Source organism: Carassius gibelio, chromosome B5 (assembly GCF_023724105.1).
Source record: "Carassius gibelio isolate Cgi1373 ecotype wild population from Czech Republic chromosome B5, carGib1.2-hapl.c, whole genome shotgun sequence".
In the NCBI taxonomy this organism is placed as follows: Eukaryota; Metazoa; Chordata; class Actinopteri; order Cypriniformes; family Cyprinidae; genus Carassius; species Carassius gibelio.
In genome coordinates, this window is record NC_068400.1 from 15,053,705 (window position 1) to 15,071,074 (window position 17,370).

At 37.4% G+C, this 17,370-nt stretch overlaps 1 protein-coding gene, 2 long non-coding RNA genes and 1 other non-coding gene across 56 annotated transcripts in view; 2 read left to right on the top strand and 2 right to left on the bottom strand.

Annotated features, from left to right (window-relative positions):
- The window catches only part of LOC127958567 (tectonic-2), a 90,168-nt gene that overhangs the window by 31,534 nt on the left and 41,264 nt on the right, over positions 1-17,370 (top strand). The gene's annotated exons all lie outside the window — the stretch shown is intronic.
- LOC127958564 (uncharacterized) overlaps positions 1-17,370 on the bottom strand; it is a 39,899-nt gene that overhangs the window by 14,859 nt on the left and 7,670 nt on the right. For 3 of the 50 annotated variants that reach the window (XR_008154065.1, XR_008154057.1, XR_008154050.1), the window contains exons 2-23: positions 17,181-17,307; positions 16,677-16,779; positions 16,504-16,601; positions 16,383-16,428; positions 16,201-16,298; positions 16,081-16,126; positions 15,900-15,995; positions 15,471-15,516; positions 15,296-15,381; positions 14,539-14,584; positions 14,357-14,456; positions 14,183-14,280; positions 14,062-14,107; positions 13,872-13,972; positions 12,963-13,008; positions 12,773-12,873; positions 12,645-12,690; positions 12,470-12,555; positions 12,340-12,385; positions 12,146-12,245; positions 11,970-12,069; positions 11,845-11,890 (exon numbers count right to left, since the gene is read on the bottom strand). This is a non-coding gene — a transcript (uncharacterized LOC127958564). Of the gene's footprint in view, positions 1-11,844; positions 11,891-11,969; positions 12,070-12,145; positions 12,246-12,339; positions 12,386-12,469; positions 12,556-12,644; positions 12,691-12,772; positions 12,874-12,962; positions 13,009-13,083; positions 13,182-13,257; positions 13,358-13,439; positions 13,486-13,567; positions 13,662-13,871; positions 13,973-14,061; positions 14,108-14,182; positions 14,281-14,356; positions 14,457-14,538; positions 14,585-14,666; positions 14,761-14,849; positions 14,896-14,970; positions 15,072-15,166; positions 15,213-15,295; positions 15,382-15,470; positions 15,517-15,597; positions 15,693-15,776; positions 15,822-15,899; positions 15,996-16,080; positions 16,127-16,200; positions 16,299-16,382; positions 16,429-16,503; positions 16,602-16,676; positions 16,780-17,180; positions 17,308-17,370 lie in introns of all 50 variants that reach the window. The other 47 variants (XR_008154056.1, XR_008154052.1, XR_008154073.1 and 44 more) reach the window with 47 other exon arrangements.
- LOC127958570 (uncharacterized) overlaps positions 1-17,370 on the top strand; it is a 28,160-nt gene that overhangs the window by 4,734 nt on the left and 6,056 nt on the right. The gene's annotated exons all lie outside the window — the stretch shown is intronic.
- Positions 708-4,562, bottom strand: LOC127958571 (uncharacterized). Its single transcript, XR_008154103.1, has 2 exons — positions 4,495-4,562; positions 708-2,834 (listed from the first exon to the last, which is right to left on the bottom strand). It is a non-coding gene; the product is annotated as an uncharacterized LOC127958571 (long non-coding RNA).

Sequence of the window (17,370 nt, forward strand, 5' to 3'; positions counted from 1 at the left end):
TACATTCCAAATTCTTTTTTAAATGGTTACAAAACATTGCCTTACCTCAACTCACACAACTCAGTCTTTAACCAGTGCACCACCACACATTAAAGAAAAAAAAGGTATACTTGTCAGCCATGCTTTGTTATACAATTAAACACTTACTTCAGCACTATGATCTAAATTGTTTTTAATGGTTACAAAAGTTGCCTTACCTCTGCTCGCAGTCTTTAACCAGTGCACCACCACACACAAAAAAATACACTTGTCAGGCATGCTTTGTTATGCATTGAAACATTTACTTCAGCAGAATATTCCAAATTATTTTTAAATGGTTACAAAAAGATGCCTTACCTCAGCTCGCAGTCTTTAACCAGTGCACCACCACACACACACACACACAAAAGGTATACTTGTCAGGCATGCTTTGTTATACATTTACTTCAGCAGTATATTCTAAGTGCATTTTAATAAAGTTTGAAAAGTTTGACATACCTCAACTGTCTTTTACCAGTGTACCAGAACATGCAAGAAAGAAGAGTGATAAGTTTTAAGAACTTAACATACATTTAAAAAGTACAATCAAATTATTTTTACATATACAAGAATTATAAATGTTACCTCAACTCACTCTTGTTAATACACCAGCACACATAAAAAGAAGAAAGTATTGTTTAGCATATATTCAAATTACACATTTCACACAAAAAAAAATAAATAAATAATTTTCACAGTTAAATAAACTCTTTATTAAACTATCAATTAATGAGACCATTTTCAAGAAAATATAGTGTAGACTACGAAGACTAAATTACTTTGTTTAAATAATTTGCAAACAATCTGAATCAGAATTACTAAACTCTTGTGCGTTGCTTTTCCAAAAACACACAAAATCCTACCTTCCAATAAAATCCAGAATTGTATTACAGATCAAACAATAGACTACCATAATAAGAAAACTAATTCAAGTAAAGAGAAAACACTTAAAATGAGTTGGCACTTTGAACACTTGGTCATTACAAAAAACAAACAAAATGAACATATTAAACACTTCAGCAAAAAATCCACAATCCAAACTAAGAAGAAATAATTAACACACAGACACTTTTAAAACAAACGTACCTTCTGTAGAAAAACAGATAAACTGAGCAGCACATGCTCTCTCCCTGATATACTGTCAATTTAAGACCAGGTGCAGCTTGATTAATTGGTTAGCACGTGGTCTGATGCTTTTGTGAACATTCTCACACCTTAACCTCTCTTCTGTGCCATGCAAACTGTGTGTCAACCAATGTGGTGCACTTAGCTAAGGCACTGGTCCCAAACCCGAGAGGTCGTGGGATCGAATCCGGGGTGGGTAACGTCGGTCCGATGGAAGTTCCGTTTTGGCCGTTTTGCTTCGTCCCGCTCGTTGCTCTGGCTACAGCCCTTCAGGGCTTGGCCCCGGTATCGCTGCTTGCAGCTATATTTATTATTATTCTTCTTCTTCTTGGCCAATGGGGGTCTATGGCAGCCCTATGAAGGGAACGTGGGAAAATGATAAAATTTGGCACACTTGTAGAGATGACCATTATTAGTGATCTGACCAACTTTGGGGTCTCTATGACCAACTCTATAGCGCCACCACCAGTTCAAAAATTCAACATTCAAACGTTAATAACTCTTGAACCACTAATTCTATGAAAATAAAACTTAGTACATCTATTTTGTCTCTTCATGGAGATTCCATTCCATACTTTACATTAAGACTCCGCCCATTACAGTAGCGGCCATTTTGAAAAGTACAGTATTCAGTCTAAACACTACTCCTCCTTCAAAATTGGTCCAATTCTTCTGAAATTTGGCTCAGATGTTCTTTGGACTGAGCCGCACAGAAATGACTGAACAGAATTTTTTGAACACTAGTGAAAAAAAAAGTTATGATGCTGTGAACTTACTGAGACTGACCTAAAATCGGTTGAGATGCTGTATCTCGGCCAAACTTTGATCAATCGATACCAAACTTGGTACACTTCATCTACACCATGATCTGGGGGTCCACGCCAAATTTGGGAACAGCGCCACCTATGGGTGTTGAGATACCAAAAATGCACTTTTTTGCTTATAACTTCTGAACAATTCATCAGAAAATTATTTTCTTGATGTCTATGGATTCTTTAGATCATTCCGGATCTGTGGATGTCAATTTTGTCGAGACCACCAGGACCACCCGTCCGCCATTTTGAATTTTGTCATAAATTGCTATATCTTTTGATCTATTGTACATATCTTCACAAAAATCGATAGGCATCATCAACAACATGTGCCTGAGGTACCCCGGAAGTTAGAAGACAGCGCCACCTAGTGTTCAAGAGATATAACGATTCTTGCAAAACCCCTTATAACTACTGTAAATGTTGATCGATTTTTGTTATTTTTATGTCATTTTATTCCTTTGGTTATGCCGAATCTGATGATGTCTCAATTTTCATTTTCCAATATGGCGTCTGTCCGCCATATTGAATGGAATGAAATACAGTTTTTTCGCTACTCCTCCCTGAAATCTTGTTCAATTTTGTCCAAAATGTTATCAGATGAAGTTCAGACCGGGCCTGACAGAAATGACTGAACAGATTTTTGATATTCACTCCCGTTCCCGATATGTACAGCTCTGAACTTGACCGTGCCTGTGCTTGTTAATTTATGCTAGTTAGCTTAGCATGCTAATTAGCTAAAATGCTAACACGTTTCTATTGACTCTAATGGGTCTCCTGAGCTATCTGGTTAACTTTGAGCAACGTTAGCATTTTTTAGCGTAGCATGCTAATCTGGCTAAAATGCTGCTTCGGGCTTTTGAGAGTTAATTCTCACACCTTAACCTCTCTTCTGTGCCATGCAAACTGTGTGTCAACTAATGTGGCGCACTTAGCTAAGGCACTGGTCCCAAACCCGAGAGGTTGTGGGATCGAATCCGGGGTGGGTAATGTCGATCCGATGGAAGTTCCATTTTGGCCGTTTTGCTTCGTCCCGCTCGTTGCTCTGGCTACAGCCCTTCAGGGCTTGGCCCCGGTATCGCTGCTTGCAGCTATATTTAGGGGCCAAGCCCAGAGGGCTGTAGCCCCTATTGTATCTGTATGTTTTATTATTATTATTATTATTATTATTCTGCTTTTCGTCCCATTGGGTCTATGGCAGCCCTATGAAGGGAACATGGGAAAATGATGAAATTTGGTACACTTGTAGAGATGACCATTATTAGTGATCTGACCAACTTTGGGGTCTCTAGGACCAACTCTACAGCGCCACCACCAGTTCAAAAATTCAACATTCAAACGTTAATAACTCTTGAACCACTAATTCTATGAAAATAAAACTTAGTACATCTGTTTTGTCTCTTCATGGAGATTCAATTCCATACCTTACATTAAGACTCCGCCCATTACAGTAGCGGCCATTTTGAAAAGTACAGTAATCAGTCTAAACACTACTCCTCCTTCAAAATTGGTCCAATTCTTCTGAAATTTGTCTCAGATGATCTTTGGACTGAGCCGCACAGAAATGACTGAACAGATTTTTGATTTTCGTTTTTGTTCAAAAGTTATTCAATTGTGAACTTAATGAGGCTGACCTAAAATCGGTTGAGATGCTGTATCTCGGCCAAACTTTGATCAATCGAAACCAAACTTGATACACTTCATCTACACCATGATCTGGGGGTCCATGCCAAATTTGGGAACAGCGCCACCTATGGGTGTTGAGATACCAAAAATGCACTTTTTTGCTTATAACTTCTGAACAATTCATCAGAAAATGATTTTCTTGATGTCTATGGATTCTTTAGATCATTCCGGATCTGTGGATGTCAATTTTGTCGAGACCACCAGGACCACCCGTCCGCCATTTTGAATTTTGTCATAAATTGCTATATCTTTTGATCTATTGTACATATCTTCACAAAAATCGATAGGCATCATCAACAACATGTGCCTGAGGTACCCCGGAAGTTAGAAGACAGCGCCACCTAGTGTTCAAGAGATATAACGATTCTTGCAAGACCCCTTATAACTACTGTAAATGTTGATCGATTTTTGTTATTTTTATGTCATTTTATTCCTTTGGTTATGCCGAATCTGATGATGTCTCAACTGTCATTTTCCAACATGGCGTCTGTCCGCCATATTGAATGGAATGAAATACAGTTTTTTCGCTACTCCTCCCTGAAATCTTGTTCAATTTTGTTCAAAATTTTATCAGATGAACTTCAGACCGGGCCTGACAGAAATGACTGAACAGATTTTTGATATTCACTCCCGTTCCCGACATGTACTGCTCCGAACTTGACCGTGCCTGTGCTTGTTGATTTATGCTAGTTAGCTTAGCATGCTAATTAGCTAAAATGCTAACACGTTTCTGTTGACTCTAATGGGTCTCCTGAGCTATCTGGTTAACTTTGAGCAACGTTAGCATTTTTTAGCGTAGCATGCTAATCTGGCTAAAATGCTACTTCGGGCTCTTGAGAGTTAATTCTCACACCTTAACCTCTCTTCTGTGCCATGCAAACAGTGTGTCAACTAATGTGGCGCACTTAGCTAAGGCACTCGTTCCAAACCCGAGAGGTCGTGGGATCGAATCCGGGGTGGGTCACGTCCGTCCGATGGAAGTTCCATTTTGGCCATTTTGCTTCGTCCCGCTCGTTGCTCTGGCTACAGCCCTTCAGGGCTTGGCCCCGGTATCGCTGCTTGCAGCTATATTAGCGATTGTTTTTGGTAGAATTTTCGAGCAAAAACAATCGATCACTATGCCAGCCCTATGAAGGGAACATGGGAAAATGATGAAATTTGGCACACTTCTAGAGATGGTCACCAATAGTGATCTGACCAACTTTGGGGTCTCTAAGACCAACTCTACAGCGCCACCACCAGTTCAAAAATTCAGTTTTTAAACTTTAATAACTCCTGAACCCTTTGGTCTAGACAGATAAAACTTAGTACACATGATTACTCTCTTCATGGAGATTACATTCTATACCTTACATTAAGTTTCCACCCATTACAATAATTGCTATTAAGCTAATTAAGTGTTTCCGTTTAAACGCTACTCCTCCTTCAAAAGTGGTTTGATTTTTCTGAAATTGACCACAGACGATCTTCGGACCGAGCCGCACAGAAATGACTGAACAGATTTTTGATATTGGTCTTTGTTCAAAAGTTATTCAATTGTGAACATAACGAGGTCGACCCAAAATCGGTTAAGAGGCTGTATCTCGGCCAAACATTGATCAATCGAAACCAAACTTGATACACTTCATCAACACCATGATCTGAGGGTTCATGCCGAATTCGGGCACAGCGCCACCTATGGGTCATGAGATAGCATAAATGCACATTTTTCCTTATAACTTTTGAACACCTTCTTCTATCAGGATAAAACTTAGTACACCCGATTCCTCTCTTCACGCTGGTCACATTGAATAGTTTACATTAAAATTCCTGCCATTACAGTGAAGGCCATTAAGAAAAGTACAGTATTCCGTTTTTTCGCTACTCCTCCTTCAAATGTGGCCCAATTCTTCTCAAAATTTCCTCAGACGATCTTTGGACCGAGCCGCACGGAAATGACTGAACGGAATTTTCCAACCTACTGGTCAAAAAAAAAGTTATGATGCTCTGAAGTTAAAAGTGTTGAATCAAAATTGAATGAGAGGCTGTATCTCGGCCGTACTTTGATCAATCGCCACAAAACTTGCTACACTTCATCAACACTATGAACTGAGAATATATCCCAAAGTTGGAAACAGCGCCACCTATGGGTCATGAGATCCCAAAAATTCACTTTTCTGCTCATAACTTTTGAACAATTAGTTGGAAAATCATGATCTTGGTGTCTGTCTATTCCTCGGATCATGCCGAATCTATGGATGTAAATTTTGCCAGGATTGAGTAAACTACCTGTCTGACATTAAGAATTTTTCATAAGTTGCTATATCTTTTTAACTCACTGAAAGATTTTTACAATAATCGGTATGTATAATCAAAACCGTGTTCTGGACATACCTCAGAAGTCTGAACTACAATTTACTTAACTTTCCATATTACGCTGCTTAAAATGCTAGGCAACTTTCTTTAGTGACCTCATCCTCACACCTTAACCTTTCTTCTGTAGTCCACTGGATGTGTAACGACTCAGTGGTGCAGTATGTTAAGCCCCTGGTTCAGAGATTCTGAGGTCATGGGTTCGAATCCAGGACAGGTAATGTTGTTTCTGAGTTCATGGATTTGGATCAAGAACAGTTAATGTTGCTTCTTTTCAAGCCTTTGCATTTCCTGAGTGTGTTTGCCTTCAATCAAAAATATGTTTTTGGTCTTTCTCATCTGAAGTTCTGTTTGATTTCAAACCTCTCTACTTCTGAACCGATCGGTTGTCCTGACGTGCGTACCGTTTCGGCCGTTTTGCTTCGTCCCGCTCGTTGCTCTGGCTACAGCCCTTCAGGGCTTGGCCCCGGTATCGCTGCTTGCAGCTATATTTATTATTAGGGGCCAAGCCCAAAGGGCTGTAGCCCCTATTGTATCTGTATGTTTTATTAGGGGCCAAGCCCAGAGGGCTGTAGCCCCTATTGTATCTGTACGTTTTCTTTATTAGGGGCCAAGCCCAGAGGGCTGTAGCCCCTATTGTATCTGTATGTTTTATTATTATTATTATTATTATTATTATTCTTCTTCTTCTTCTCGTCCAATGGGAGTCTATGGCAGCCCTATGAAGGGAACATGGGAAAATGATGAAATTTGGCACACTTGTAGAACTGGTCATTATTAGTGATCTGACCAACTTTTGGGTCTCTAGGCCAAACTCTATAGCGCCACCACCAGTTCAAAAATTCAACATTCAAACGTTAATAACTCTTGAACCACTTATTCTATGAAAATCAAACTTAGTACATCTATTTTGTCTCTTCATGGAGATTCCATTCCATATCTTACATTAAGACTCCGCCCATTACAGTAGCGGCCATTTTGAAAAGTACAGTATTCAGTCTAAACACTACTCCTCCTTCAAAATTGGTCCAATTCTTCTGAAATTTGACTCAGATGTTCTTTGGACTGAGCCGCACAGAAATGACTGAACAGAATTTTTTGAACACTAGTGAAAAAAAAAGTTATGATGCTGTGAACTTACTGAGACTGACTTAAAATCGGTTGAGATGCTGTATCTCGGCCAAACTTTGATCAATCGAAACCAAACTTGATACACTTCATCTACACCATGATCTGGGGGTCCATGCCAAATTTGGGAACAGCGCCACCTATGGGTGTTGAGATACCAAAAATGCACTTTTTGGCTTATAACTTCTGAACAGTTCATCAGAAAATTATTATCTTGATTTCTATGGATTCTTTAGATCATTCCGGATCTGTGGATGTCAATTTTTTTGAGACCACCAGGACCACCCGTCCGCCATTTTGAATTTTGTCATAAATTGCTATATCTTTTGATCTATTGTACATATCTTCACAAAAATCGATAGGCATCATCAACAACATGTGCCTGAGGTACCCCAGAAGTTAGAAGACAGCGCCACCTAGTGTTCAAGAGATATAACGATTCTTGCAAAACCCCTTATAACTACTGTAAATGTTGATCGATTTTTGATATTTTTATGTCATTTGATTCCGTGGGTTATGCCAAATCAGATGATGTCTCATTTGCCATTTTCCAATATGGCGTGTGTCCGCCATATTGAATGGATTTAAATACAGTTTTTTCGCTACTCCTCCCTGAAATCTTGTTCAATTTTGTTCAAAATTTTATCAGATGAACTTCAGACCGGGCCTGACAGAAATGACTGAACAGATTTTTGATAGTCACTCCCGTTCCCGACGTGTACAGCTCTGAAGTTGACCGTGCCTGTGCTGGTTGATTTATGCTAATTAGCTTAGCATGCTAATTAGCTAAAATGCTAACACGTTTCTATTGACTCTAATGGGTCTCCTGAGCTATCTGGTTAACTTTGAGCAACGTTAGCATTTTTTAGCGTAGCATGCTAATCTGGCTAAAATGCTGCTTCGGGCTTTTGAGAGTTAATTCTCACACCTTAACCTCTCTTCTGTGCCATGCAAACAGTGTGTCAACTAATGTGGCGCACTTAGCTAAGGCACTGGTCCCAAACCCGAGAGGTCGTGGGATCGAATCCGGGGTGGGTAATGTAGATTCGATGGAAGTTCCGTTTTGGCCGTTTTGCTTCGTCCCGCTCGTTGCTCTGGCTACAGCCCTTCAGGGCTTGGCCCCGGTATCGCTGCTTGCAGCTATATTTAGGGGCCAAGCCCAGAGGGCTGTAGCCCCTATTGTATCTGTACGTTTTCTTTATTAGGGGCCAAGCCCAAAGGGCTGTAGCCCCTATTGTATCTGTACGTTTTATTATTATTATTATTCTTCTTCTTCTTCTTCTTCTTCTTCTCGTCCAATGGGGGTCTATGGCAGCCCTATGAAGGGAACATGGGAAAATGATGAAATTTGGCACACTTGTAGAGATGACCATTATTAGTGATCTGACCAACTTTGGGGTCTCTAGGACCAACTCTACAGCGCCACCACCAGTTCAAAAATTCAACATTCAAACATTAATAACTCTTGAACCACTAATTCTATGAAAATAAAACTTAGTACATATGATCAATCTCTTCATGGAGATTCTATTCCATACCTTACATTAAGACTCCGCCCATTACAGTGGCGGCCATTTTGAAAAGTACAGTATTCAGTCTAAACACTACTCCTCCTTCAAAATTGGTCCAATTCTTCTAAAATTTGGCTCAGATGTTCTTTGGACTGAGCCGCACAGAAATGACTGAACAGAATTTTTTGAACACTAGTGAAAAAAAAAGTTATGATGCTGTGAACTTACTGAGACTGACCTAAAATCGGTTGAGATGCTGTATCTCGGCCAAACTTTGATCAATCAATACCAAACATGGTACACTTCATCTACCCTATGATCTGGGGGTCCATGCCAAATTTGACAATAGCGCCACCTATGGGTGTTGAGATACCAAAAATGCACTTTTTTGCTTATAACTTCTGAACAATTCATCAGAAAATTATGATCTTGGTGTCTATGGATTCTTTAGATCATTCCGAATCTGTGGATGTCCATTTTGTCAAGACCACCTGGACCACCCGTCCGCCATTTTGAATTTTGTCATAAATTGCTATATCTTTCGATCTACTGGAAAAATCTTCACAGAAATCGATAGACATCATCAACACCATGTACTGGAAGTACCCCGGAAGTTTGAATACAGCGCCACCTAGTGTTCAAGAGATATAACGATTCTTGCAAAACCCCTCATAACTACTGTAAATTGTGATCAATTTTTGTTATTTTTATGTCATTTTATTCCGTGGGTTATGCTGAATCTGATGATGTCTCATTTGCCATTTTCCAATATGGCGTCTGTCCGCCATATTGAATGGAATGAAATACAGTTTTTTCGCTACTCCTCCCTGAAATCTTGTTCAATTTTGTTCAGAATTTTATCAGATGAACTTCAGACCGGGTCTGACAGAAATGACTGAACAGATTTTTGATATTCACTACCGTTCCCGACATATACTGCTCCGAAGTTGACCGTGCCTGTGCTGGTTGATTTATGCTAGTTAGCTTAGCATGCTAATTAGCTAAAATGCTAACACGTTTCTATTGACTCTAATGGGTCTCCTGAGCTATCGGGTTAACTTTGAGCAACGTTAGCATTTTTTAGCGTAGCATGCTAATCTGGCTAAAATGCTACTTTGGGCTTTTCAGAGTTAATTCTCACACCTTAACCTCTCTTCTGTGGAATGTCAAATGTTTGTCAACTAATGTGGCTCACTCTGCTAAGGCACTGGTCCCAAACCCAAGAGGTTGTGGGTTCGAATCCAGGGTTGTCAAGGTTGTTTCCGTTCAAGCCATTGGATTTTCTGTGTGTTGAATCAATAATATTTTCTTGGTCATTCTCATCGGAATCTCTGTTTGATTTTGAAGTTTTGAGATCATTCTCACACCTTAACCTCTCTTATGTGGCATGTCAAATGTGCATCAACTAATGTGGCTCACTATGCTAAGGTCCTGGTCCCAAACCCAAAAGGTCATGGGTTCGAATCCAGGGTGGTTAATGTTGCTTCTGTTCAAACCATTGAATTTTCTCTGTGTTCACATTGAATCAAGAATATGTTTTGGTCTTTCTCATCTGATCTTCTGTTTGATTTTGAAGTTTTAAGATCATTCTCACACCTTAACCTCTCTTATACAGTATGCTGTGATGTGCATTGACTGAGTGGTGCACTCTTCTAAGCTGCTGGTTTCAACCCTCTAAGGTTGGGGCTTCAAATCCAGGGTGGTCAATATTGTGTTTGTTCCAGATGTTGGATTTTATGAGGATTTTATTTTTGTTCATTTTTGAATGTCTCTACTTCTGATCTTGTCTTTTATGTATATTATACTGTTGCCATATTTGCTCTTCTTGCTCTACACTACGCTTCAAAAACATTATTTGTTAGCATGCAAGTTTATGCTTCATTGGTGTTCCTTTTTATATAAAAAGATATCTTCAACATTATAGTATCTGTGTGCCATAGGTTTCATTGTATGAGAAGAATTGTGCTCTCACAGATGAGGTAAAGGGTTTCAATTCTTCTGTGGGGTGACATAATAATAGAACATCTGATCAACAATACGGGGACATCTTTGCAACATTTCCACTAAGTTTTATACTTAAGTTGACAGTTATAAACAAAAATAAGGTGCACTTAGTGGGTCAACTCCTGCCATTTTACACCATAGGAAAGCATTTTATGTTTGTTGATTTCATTGAGAATAAAAAAAAATAAAATCGAATTTTGTCGAGCTTTCAGTTTTTCCTCAAGACACCTAAATGGATCATTAATTAAGCCTTACAGCATGAATACTTATGTTGTGTACACTAAATATAATCACTTTAACTATTTTCTCCAATTCCAGTTTCATTCAATTCCAGGTTTAATAGTACAATGAAATAACCTGAATGCAAAGAAAATGACTACTATATAATTTTATCCATTATCCTGTATCCTCTATGAATTGCACTCAGAGATGTCAATTAAAACATATACATATATATAAAAATGAACAAATTCTACTTAAAACATCTCATGTAGATCAGTAAACAAAAAATGACATTGATAGACTACATAAAAGTTTATGAAAGCAAGGACAAAAGTATGTTGTAATTCATCATGTATTTATTGTTGTTTACAAACACTCTACATTGAAAATATTGTGCCTTAAAACCCCAGTGAGCAAGCCAGAAGGCAACAGTGGCAAGGAAAAACTCCCTAAATTAGTGAAGAGGATCATCAGCAGAGAGGCATAGGGAGAAACCTTGGGAGGAACCAGACTCAGCAGGGGCAAGCCATCCTCCTTTGGCTGGCATTTAAGTTTGGTGTACATAGGCCAAATATAATACAAGCCATCCATCCAACTTTCATATAGAATTGTTACTTTTGTGGTTATGCATTTGTGATATCTTTGACTATTGACTGCCTGCATCAGTTTAGAGTTTTGCCGGGACATTTTCTGAAGATACTTGAACAATGATTTGGTATTCACTGTAAGAAAGAGAAGCAGAAAAGTTAAGCCAAATTAGTATCAACTTCTGATTAAGAAGCACAAAGGATAATAGAGTATTTTTTCAGTTGTGTGCTTCTTCATAAAATGGGTTCATAGAGTGGAGAATAATTTAATGGATAAGGATGAAGTTTCAACTGTAGCTATTGCAGAAATCTGAAGATACATTCATGGAACATTAATGTAATGATAGTGTTTGCACAACTCAAACATTGTACAGATGTCGATGTTAGTTGCACACTCACCTTTTTGGAGTAGTGGATTGTAGATATTGGGTTTTCATGCACAAACCTGAAAATTGTATCAACGGTTGAAATACTGCTTTAAAAAAAGATTAGTCAATTCAAGTCTTGCAGATATATGAATTTACCTTTTTATTGGTTGTGTGCCTCTTCATAAAAACAGTTTCTTGGAGCGGAAAATCATAATGGATAAGGAAGAAGTTTGAAGTGTAACGTGTTGCACAAAACCTGAAAAATGTATCAACAGGTGAAAGACTGCTTTAAGAAATGAGTCAATTTGAGTATTGCAGATGTACGAATTTACCTTTTCATTGGTTGTGTGCCTCTTCATAAAAACAGTTCATGGAGTGGAGAATCAGAATGGATAAGGAGGAAGTTTCACATATGTAGCGCATTGCAGAAATCTGAAAATACATTCATGGAAAATTAAATGCTTGATAAATAGTGTTTACACAACTAAAACACTTTGAAACTAAATGTAGACATCTGTACACTCACCTTTTGGGAGTAGTGGACAGTAGTTATTGACTTGTTCTGCACAAAACTGAAAGAATATGATCGTTTCAAATTACTGTTCAAAGAAGTGGTATCAATTCAAGTCTTGCACAGATTATACAATTAAATTTACCTTTTTATCGTTGTTGTGCAGTTTCATAAAATACAGTTCATGGAGCAGAGAATCATATAATGGAGAAGTTTGAATATTGTAGAAATCTGAAAACACATTCATGGAACATTAATGGATTGATAGTGTTTGCACAACTCAAACATTGTACAGATGTCGATGTTAGTTGCACACTCACCTTTTTGGAGTAGTGGATCGTAGAAATTGGGTTTTCATGCACAAACCTGAAAAACGTATCAACAGGTGAAAGACTGCTTTAAAAAAAAAAGTTGAGTCAGTTCAAGTATTTAAGATATATGAATTGACCTTTTTATTGGTTGTGTGCCTCTTCATAAAAACAGTTTCTTGGAGCGGAGAATCAGAATGGATAAGGAGGAAGTTTCACATATGTAGCGTATTGCAGAAATCTAAAAATACAGTCATGGAACATTAACTGATTGATAGCGTTTACACAACTGAAACATTGTACAGAGGTCTACGTTTGTTGCATACTCACCTTTTGGGAACAGTGGACAATGGATATTGGGTTTTCATGCACAAACCTGAAAAAGTATCAACAGGTGAAAGACTGCTTTAAGAAATGAGTCAATTTGAGTATTGCAGATATACGAATTTACCTTTTTATTGGTTGTGTGACTCTTCATAAAAATAGTTCATGGAGCGGAGAATCATAATGGATAAGACGGACGTTTGAAGTGTAACATGTTGCACAAACCTGAAAAATTTATCAACAGGTGAAAGACTGTTTTAAGAAATGAGTCAATTTGAGTATTGCAGATGTACGAATTTACCTTTTTATTGGTTGTGTGCCTCTTCATAAAACCAGTTCATGGAGTGGAGAATCAGAATGGATAAGGAGGAAGTTTCACATATGTAGCGTATTGCAGAAATCTGAGAATACATTCATGGAACATTAACGGTTTGATAGTGTTTACACAACTCAAACATTTTGAAACTAAATCTGTACACTCACCTTTTGGGAGTAGTGGGCAGTAGTTATGGACTTGTTCTGCACAAAACTGAAAGAATATGATTTTCAAATTACTGCTGAAAGAAGTGGCATCAATTCAAGTCTTGCAAAGATTATACAATTAAACTTACCTTTTTATCGGTTTTGTGCAGCTTCATAAAATACAGTTCATGGAGCAGAGAATCATATAATGGAGAAGTTTTAAGTGTAGCATATTGTAGAAATCTGAAAATACATTCATGAAACATTAACGGATTGATAGTGTTTACACAACTCAAACATTGTACAGATGTCTATGTTAGTTGTACACTCACCTTTTGGGAACAGTGGACAGTAGATATTGGGTTTTCATACACAAACCTGAAAATGTATCAGCAGGTGAAAGACTGCTTTAAGAAAGGAGTCAATTCGAGTATTGCAGATATATGAATTTACCTTTTTATTGGTTGTGTGCCTCTTCATAAAAACAGTTTCTTGGAGCGGAGAATCAGAATGGATAAGGAGGAAGTTTCACATATGTAGCGTATTGCAGAAATCTAAAAATACAGTCATGGAACATTAACTGATTGATAGCGTTTACACAACTGAAACATTGTACAGAGGTCTACGTTTGTTGCATACTCACCTTTTGGGAACAGTGGACAATGGATATTGGGTTTTCATGCACAAACCTGAAAAAGTATCAACAGGTGAAAGACTGCTTTAAGAAATGAGTCAATTTGAGTATTGCAGATATACGAATTTACCTTTTTATTGGTTGTGTGCCTCTTCATAAAAATAGTTCATGGAGCGGAGAATCATAATGGATAAGACGGACGTTTGAAGTGTAACATGTTGCACAAACCTGAAAAATTTATCAACAGGTGAAAGACTGTTTTAAGAAATGAGTCAATTTGAGTATTGCAGATGTACGAATTTACCTTTTTATTGGTTGTGTGCCTCTTCATAAAAACAGTTCATGGAGTGGAGAATCAGAATGGATAAGGAGGAAGTTTCACATATGTAGCGTATTGCAGAAATCTGAGAATACATTCATGGAACATTAACGGTTTGATAGTGTTTACACAACTCAAACATTTTGAAACTAAATCTGTACACTCACCTTTTGGGAGTAGTGGGCAGTAGTTATGGACTTGTTCTGCACAAAACTGAAAGAATATGATTTTCAAATTACTGCTGAAAGAAGTGGCATCAATTCAAGTCTTGCAAAGATTATACAATTAAACTTACCTTTTTATCGGTTTTGTGCAGCTTCATAAAATACAGTTCATGGAGCAGAGAATCATATAATGGAGAAGTTTTAAGTGTAGCATATTGTAGAAATCTGAAAATACATTCATGAAACATTAACGGATTGATAGTGTTTACACAACTCAAACATTGTACAGATGTCTATGTTAGTTGTACACTCACCTTTTGGGAACAGTGGACAGTAGATATTGGGTTTTCATACACAAACCTGAAAATGTATCAGCAGGTGAAAGACTGCTTTAAGAAAGGAGTAAATTCGAGTATTGCAGATATATGAATTTACCTTTTGATTGGTTGTGTGCCTCTTCATAAAAACAGTTTTTTGGAGCAGAGAATCAGAATGGATAAGGAGGAAGTTTCACATATGTAATGCATTGCAAAAATCTGAAAATACATTCATGGAAAATTAAATGCTTGATAAATAGGTGTTAACACAACAAAAACACTTTGAAACTAAATGTAGACATCTGTACACTCACCTTTTGGGAGTAGTGGACAGTAGTTACTGACTTGTTCTGCACAAAACTGAAAGAATATGATCGTTTCAAATTACTGTTCAAAGAAGTGGTATCAATTCAATCTTGCAAAGATTATACAATTAAATTTACCTTTTTATCGGTTTTGTGCAGTTTCATAAAATACAGTTCATGGAGCAGAGAATCATATAATGGAGAAGTTTGAATATTGTAGAAATCTGAAAACACATACATGGAACATTAATGGGTTGATAGTGTTTCCACAACTCAAACATTGTACAGATGTCGATGTTAGTTGAACACTCACCTTTTTGGAGTAGTGGATCGTAGAAATTGGGTTTTCATGCACAAACCTGAAAAACGTATCAACAGGTGAAAGACTGCTTTAAAAAAAGAGAGGAGTCAGTTCAAGTATTTAAGATATATGAATTGACCTTTTTATTGGTTGTGTGCCTCTTCATAAAAACAGTTCATGGGGCGGAGAGTCATATTGAAAAAGGAAGTTTGATGTGTAGTAAATTGCAGAAATCTGAAAATGCATTCATGGAAAATTAACTTCTTGATAATTAAAGTGTTTGCACAACAAAAACCATTTAGCAATCTGTACACTTACCTTTTGGGAGTAGTGGACAGGAGATATTGGTTTTGATGCACAAACCTGAAAATGTATCAACAGGTGAAAGACTGCTTTAAAAACAAATGAGTCAATTTGAGTATTGCAGATCTATGAATTCACCTTTTTATTGGTTGTGTGCCTCTTCATAAAAACAGTTCATGGAGTGGAGAATCATAATGGATAAGGCGGAAGTTTGAAGTGTAACATTGCAGAAATCTGAAAATACAGTCATGGAACATTGACTGATAGTGTTTACACAACTGAAATATTGTACAGATGTCTATGTTAGTTGCACACTCACCTTTTTGGATTAGTGGACCGTAGATATTGGGTTTTCATGCACAAACCTGAAAAACATCAACAGGTGAAAGACTGCTTTAAGAAATGAGTCAATTTGAGTATTGCAGATATATGAATTTACCTTTTGATTGGTTGTGTGCCTCTTCATAAAAACAGTTCGTGAAGCGGAGAATTATATTGGAGAAGGAAGTTTGATGTGTAGTAGTAAATTGCAGAAATCTGAAAATGCATTCATGGAAAATTAACTTCTTGATAATTAAAGTGTTTGCACAACAAAAACCATTTAGCAATCTGTACACTCACCTTTTGGGAGTAGTGGACAGGAGATATTGGGTTTTGATGCACAAACCTGAAAATGTATCAACAGGTGAAAGACTGCTTTAAGAAATGAATCAATTGGACTATTGCTGATATATGAATTTACCTTTTGATTGGTTGTTTGCCTCTTCATAAAAACAGTTCATGGAGTGGAGAATCATAATAGATAAGGCGGAAGTTTGAAGTGTAACGTATTGCAAAAACCTGAAAATGTACCAACAGGTGAAAGACTGCTTTAAGAAATGAGTCAATTCAAGTATTGCAGATATATGAATTTACCTTTTGATTGGTTGTGTGCCTCTTCATGAAAACAGTTCATGGCGTAGAAAAATCAAATATAGGATAAGGAGGAAGTTTCAAATATGTAGCGTATTGCAGAAATCTGAAAATACATTCATGGAACATTAAAAGCTTGATAAAGTGTTTGCACATCTGAAACATTTAGTGAAATATGTAGACATCTGCACACTTTCCTTTGACAGTAGTTAGTGAGACTTGATGCACAAACCTGAAAATAGATTGCTATTAGGTGAAACAGTGCCTGAACAAATTAGTCAGTTTTATTCTGACACTACTACATTTACATTTCATCAGTTGTTTTCTTCATTAAGAAAGTTATTGAGGTACATAATTATGTGTTGGATGGAGTACAGAATCTCTTGTATGAAATGCACAAGTCAGAATTTCTCCCATACATCTAAAAAGATGACTTGCAGATGTGCTTGCATATAGTTGATGAATTTAACCATGCTTGTGTAATCATGCACAACTGAGTCTACTTACCAATTTTGTGTCGTTCTATTGACTTAATTGTGAAATTAGGAGACAAATGGATGGATGCAGGCAGTCTTTGTGGATGCTTCCTATAATGTTTGGAAGCATCCATTATGATTTGGATGGCTTAGAATGACTGAAATTAGATTATGGATTAAATGTCAGTTAAAAATAAATGTCTCAAAACTGAGAATTTAAG